Consider the following 6,437-nt stretch of genomic DNA (forward strand, 5'->3'; position numbering starts at 1 on the left):
ATTTAGATTTAACATTTAACATTTAGATTTAAATATAATATTTAGATTTAACATTTAACATTTAGATTTAAATATAATATTTAGATTTAACATTTAGATTTAACATTTAGATTTAGATTTAAATATAATATTTAGATTTAACATTTAACATTTAGATTTAAATATAATATTTAGATTTAACATTTAACATTTAGATTGAATATTTAACATTTAGATTTAACATTTAAAATTCTGTTTTAAATATGAAAAGTTACAAATATTTTACTAAATGTTGTAAAAAATGACTTGTTTTGAGCTAAATGTGGAAAAATGTTGCCGTTAATTTCAGCATGTTTCACTTTACAAACGGCGCCCCATAGAAATCATCACACAGGAGGCGCCAATAGCAAAACAATACTAAGCTGAAAAATATCTCCACGATTAACTGATTATCAAAATATAGAGATTTATAGATTTTTAATTAAATAAATGAAATAAACCTCGACAACGAGGAAGTAAGCAACAATACTAAATAATACTATTTATGACTTTACTTATAACTTTACTTTTTTTAAAATTCCACCGCTGGAAATAATGCAAAACAAAAAAAATGTTATATCCAGTGTACCTATAACATAAAGTAAGAAAAAAAAAACCCCTAAAGATAGTCGGACATGATCTCACCCCGCTGTCATCCTTTCACTTGATCCGATTGAATAACGACCCAGAAAAAAAAGACCTGATGGTAAGATGGAGATTTAAAACATTTTTCGTTTAAGAAAAGATGGGGTGGAGTTGGGGTTGGCGGTGGCCACATGTGCTAAAATCATCTGCCAAGAGCAGGTCAAAACTTTCTTCAGATCACGGCTGAGTAAACTTCTACAGACCCCACCAGGTTCAAATTACTCGGTTTCCTCTGGGTTCAGTTGGTCAAAATCAATGTCGACCTGGAGAGCTGCTGATCCATTTAAATACCCGTGAAAATATCGACTGAGGCTTTAAAAAGACCTTATCCAACTGAAGAGGAAGGAGCCACAAACAAGCTGTCACTTCAGATGTCATAGGCTAAGCTATGTTTGATAATAAATGAAACGTGTGAATGAGAGTGAGGCTAATGAGAAAGAAAAAACATATCCTGTGAGAATCAAGTCGAAAAAGTGGGCGTTGAATCGGCATTGTTGTGACAGGCAGTAGTTAATTTTCTAATGAGTTGACAGTAACGGGGTTGCATAAGGTGGCTGTATTGATCATGCTTTCTAATCTAGTTAATTGGCTTACAAATATGAAGGCAGACTGCAGAACAGGGGCACACTGCGCACAGTTATCTCTGCTCCTCTGAGTCTGTCCTTGTCAAATCCAATCTGGAGCTCAAAATGTAGGAAAGCCCAGGACGGAGATATGAAAGAAGACATCAGTGAAATATTGTGTCTTTGGCACTGGCAGGAGTCACATCCAATCATAACTCTTTGTGATATAAAAATATGTTGTCAGAAATACCAAGGTAAAAAAAAAAAACGAAAACACTGTGTAGTGGTGTAGCAACATCAGGAAAATACAGGAATATGGTGAGGAAAAAAACAAGAAGCAGCATGCTTACTTTTTGATGTTATTCCTATTCTCCACCCACCAGTTTCTTTTCAGGGTCACAGGAGGGGCTGTAGACTATCCCTGCACTGACTGCTTAGAAGGCAAGGAAATCAATACAGGCATTCAGACATACAGAACAGAAGCTCATTCATACCTGCGGGTCATTTCGAGTCTCTGTTCCCCCCTGACTGTGGGTGGAAACAAGCACCTATGAAAAAGGAACTAATCCTGGGTCAGTTTGTAGGCAACAATAATATTAACTTTTGAGATACAATATGAATCATTTAGCTGATGATACTTTGTTTGAGCCGTGGCATTTAGAAGCAGTAAGCACAGGCTAAAAATATATTCACAAAAGGAGCATTCATGTAGTTCATCTCCATTTCAGATGGTGCAGTATTAAAAGTTAAAGACTAACTGATGGTTAGCAAACACACACACACACACATACACACACACACACACACACACACTTATATATACAGTGGGGCAAAAAAGTATTTAGTCAGCCACCGATTGTGCAAGTTCCCCCACTTAAAATGATGACAGAGGTCAGTAATTTGCACCAGAGGTACACTTCAACTGTGAGAGACAGAATGTGAAAAAAAAATCCATGAATTCACAAGGTAGGATTTGTAAAGAATTTATTCGTAAATCAGGGTGGAAAATAAGTATTTGGTCACCTCAAACAAGGAAAATCTCTGGCTCTCACAGACCTGTAACGTCTTCTGTAAGAAGCTTTTCTGTCCCCCACTCGTTACCTGTATGAATGGCACCTGTTTGAACTCATCATCTGTATAAAAGACACCTGTCCACAGCCTCAAACAGTCAGACTCCAAACTCCGCCATGGCCAAGACCAAAGAGCTTTCGAAGGACACCAGGAAAAGTATTGTAGACCTGCACCAGACTGGGAAGAGTGAATCTACAATAGGCAAGCAGCTTGGTGTGAAAAAATCAACTGTGGGAGCAATCATCAGAAAATGGAAGACATACAAGACCACTGATAATCTCCCTCGATCTGTGGCTCCACGCAAGATCTCATCCCGTGGGGTCAAAATGATCATGAGAACGGTGAGCAAAGATCCCAGAACCACACGGGGGGACCTGGTGAATGACCTGCAGAGAGCTGGGACCAAAGTAACAAAGGTCACCATCAGTAACACACTACAACGGCAGGGAATCAAATCCCGCAGTGCCAGACGTGTTCCGCTGCTGAAGCCAGTGCATGTCCAGGCCCGTCTGAAGTTTGCCAGAGAGCACATGGATGATACAGCAGAGGATTGGGAGAATGTCATGTGGTCAGATGAAACCAAAGTAGAACTTTTTGGTATAAACTCAACTCGTCGTGTTCAGAGGAAGAAGAATTATGAGTTGCATCCCAAGAACACCATACCTACTGTGAAGCATGGGGGTGGAAACATCATGCTATGGGGCTGTTTTTCTGCCAAGGGGACAGGACGACTGATCCGTGTTAAGGACAGAATGAATGGGGCCATGTATCGTGAGATTTTGAGCCAAAACCTCCTTCCATCAGTGAGAACTTTGAAGATGAAACGAGGCTGGGTCTTCCAACATGACAATGATCCAAAACACAGCGCCCGAGCAACAAAGGAGTGGCTCCGTAAGAAGCATTTGAAAGTCCTGGAGTGGCCTAGCCAGTCTCCAGACCTCAACCCCATAGAAAATCTGTGGCGGGAGTTGAAAGTCCGTGTTGCTCGGCGACAGCCCCAAAACATCACTGCTCTCGAGAAGATCTGCATGGAGGAATGGGCCAAAATACCAGCTACTGTGTGTGCAAACCTGGTAAAGACCTATAGTAAACGTTTGACCTCTGTTATTGCCAACAAAGGTTATGTTACAAAGTATTGAGTTGTATTTTTGTTATTGACCAAATACTTATTTTCCACCCTGATTTACGAATAAATTCTTTACAAATCCTACCATGTGGATTCATGGATTTTTTTTTCACATTCTGTCTCTCACAGTTGAAGTGTACCTCTGGTGCAAATTACTGACCTCTGTCATCATTTTAGGTGGGGGAACTTGCACAATCGGTGGCTGACTAAATACTTTTTTGCCCCACTGTGTATATATATATATATATATATATATATATATATATATATATATATATATATATATATATATATATATATATATAAGGATATATAGGATGGTGATGGTGATGGCTAACCATAAGGATATATAGGATGGTGATGGTGATGGCTAACCAACCGGACATAGTAGTGGACAAGCAGAAGAAGATGGTCGTAGTGATAGGTGTAGCAATACCGAATGACAGCAACATCAGGAAGAAGGAACAGCAGTGGCTTGACAAGTACCAAGGGCTCAGACTACAGCTCGAGAAGATGTGGAGGGTGAAGATAACAGTGGTCCCAGTCGTAATCGGAGCACTTGGTGTAGTGACACCCAAGCTAGGCGAGTGGCTCCAGCAGATTCCAGGAACAACATCCAAGATCTCTGTCCAGAAGAACACAGTCCTAGGAATAGCTGGGATACTGCACAACTTGTGTAGATCATTCACAAGTGGCGTTTCCACACACCATGACCTCACTCTTCTCGTACATGTCCCGTACCACCCTCACATATTTCCTGGCCACTCCTGACTCCCTCATGCAGTACCACAATTCCTCTCTTGGCACCCTATTTTATGCTTCCTCTAGATCCACAAAGACACAGTGCAACTCCTGCTTTCTCTGTACTTCTCCATCAACACTCTCAAAGCAAATGTCATGTGTGTAATGTTGCTTCAGCATGAAGCCATTCTGCTGCTCACTGAGCATCACCTCTTTTTTCAGACTTCTTTCAACAACTCTTTCCCATATCTTCATGACATGGCTCATCAGCTTTATCCCCTGTAGTCACTACAGCTTGTCACCCTTGTTCTTGAAAATCTGTAACAGTACATTTCTTCTCCATTTCTCAGGCATATCTTCCGTCCTTATTTGTGAGACTACAACTTCAACGCTGCAGCTATTTTACAAGGAAACCACACTGCAAAAAAGAATCCATCCATCCATCCATCCATCCATCCATCCATCCATCCATCCATCCAGCCAGCCAGCCAGCCAGCCAGCCAGCCAGCCAGCCAGCCAGCCAGCCAGCCAGCCAGTCAGCTGTTATTGATAAGATGTGTAAATCATGTCAAATCAAATCAAATCAAATCACTTTTTATTGTCACATCACATGTGCAGGCACACTGGCACAGCACATGCGAGTGAAATTCTTGTGTGCGAGCCCCACAAGCAACAGAGATGTGCAAACACAACAACACAAACGAGCAAAATACAAGAATGGCCAACCTGAAACTAATAAATATATGTACAATATATAATAGTGTATGCATTTCTGGATGTGTATACTAAATATTTTCCTACGTATGTGTGTGTGTGTGTGTGTGTGTGTGTGTGTGTGTGTGTGTGTGTGTGTGTGTGTGTGTGTGTGTGTGTGTGTGTGTGTGTATACACATTTTTACAAATTAAATAGTAAAAAAATAAAATAAAATAATAATAATAATAATAAAATATATAAAATATACAGAGTTGAATATGTGCAAAACAAGTGGCATTTATATACAGTGTGGAGTGCATAATGTTGAAGTTCCAGTAGTGAAGCTGAGGTGTCTATGACGTGTTCAGCAGTCTGATGGCCTGATGGAAAAAGCTGTCTCTCAGTCTGCTGGTACGGGACCGGATGCTGCAGAACCTCCTTCCTGATGGAAGCAGTCTGAACAGTTTATGGCTGGGGTGACTGGAGTCCTTGATGATCCTCCCCGCTTTCCTCAGGCACCGCTTCCTGTAGATGTCTTGGAGGGAGGGAAGCTCACCTCCAATTATCCGTTCAGAGCACCGCACTACTCGCTGGAGAGCTTTGCAGTTGTAGGCGGTGCTGTTGCCATACCAGGTGGTGATGCATCCAGTGAGGATGCTCTCAATGGCACAGTGATAGAAGGTCCTGAGGATGCGGGGGCTCATGCCGAATCTTTTCAGTCTCCTGAGAAAGAAGAGGCGCTGCTGCGCCTTCTTCACTGTTTTGTTTGTGTGTACTGACCACGTAAGATCCTCAGCCAGGTGTACGCCAAGGAACCGGAAGCTGCTCACTCTCTCCACAGCAGCGCCGTTGATGGTGATGGGGGTGTGTACTTCTCTGCACCTCCGGAAGTCCACTATCAACTCCTTTGTCTTTGCGACGTTGAGGGTGAGATGGTTGTCTTTTTTTTTTTTTTTTTTTTTTTTTCTAAATGACATCAGAAACAGCAGTATGCGACATTACGTGATGGCAGAGCTTCAGTTCATCCTTTGTCATTTTTTTTTTTTTTTTTTTTAATAAATAGGACAGGGGGAATGAATGAGAGAAAGAGGGGGAGAGAAAGAAAGAAAACCAAAGGGGAGAAGAGACGGTGAGAAGGGGGGGGAAGAGAGAGAAAAAAAAAAAAAGAACTCCTGGGTCACCTGTATGGAGAAAAAAAAAAAACAAACAACAAAAAAAACAAACAGAGGAGACAGCAAACAACAAAGAGCAACATAATAATAGAGAAAACAAAGCACCATCACAATAAACTAGCTAGTCATAGATATCAATATTTACTAAATAATAAACGATATTGTGCAGCACGCAAGACAGACAGCGCACAGTGTGCTTTGAGGCAGCAGCCAAGAAAGCTTTAGTCCGCGTCTGTGAATACCCATGTGTGCATACCTGTGTGGATCAGCATGCTTGCATTCCAAAGGTTTCTCCATGTAATGATCTGCTAGGGAGTGTGGGGGGGCCACAGCCCCGTCCTCCAGGGTGTGAAGCGGGTATGGAGGAGATCAAAACTCCAGACATCCAGAGGCCCCCAGAACACAAG

Source organism: Rhamphochromis longiceps, linkage group LG13 (assembly GCF_057381845.1).
Source record: "Rhamphochromis longiceps isolate RC_006_pf linkage group LG13, R_longiceps_female_GT1.1, whole genome shotgun sequence".
NCBI lineage: Eukaryota > Metazoa > Chordata > Actinopteri > Cichliformes > Cichlidae > Rhamphochromis > Rhamphochromis longiceps.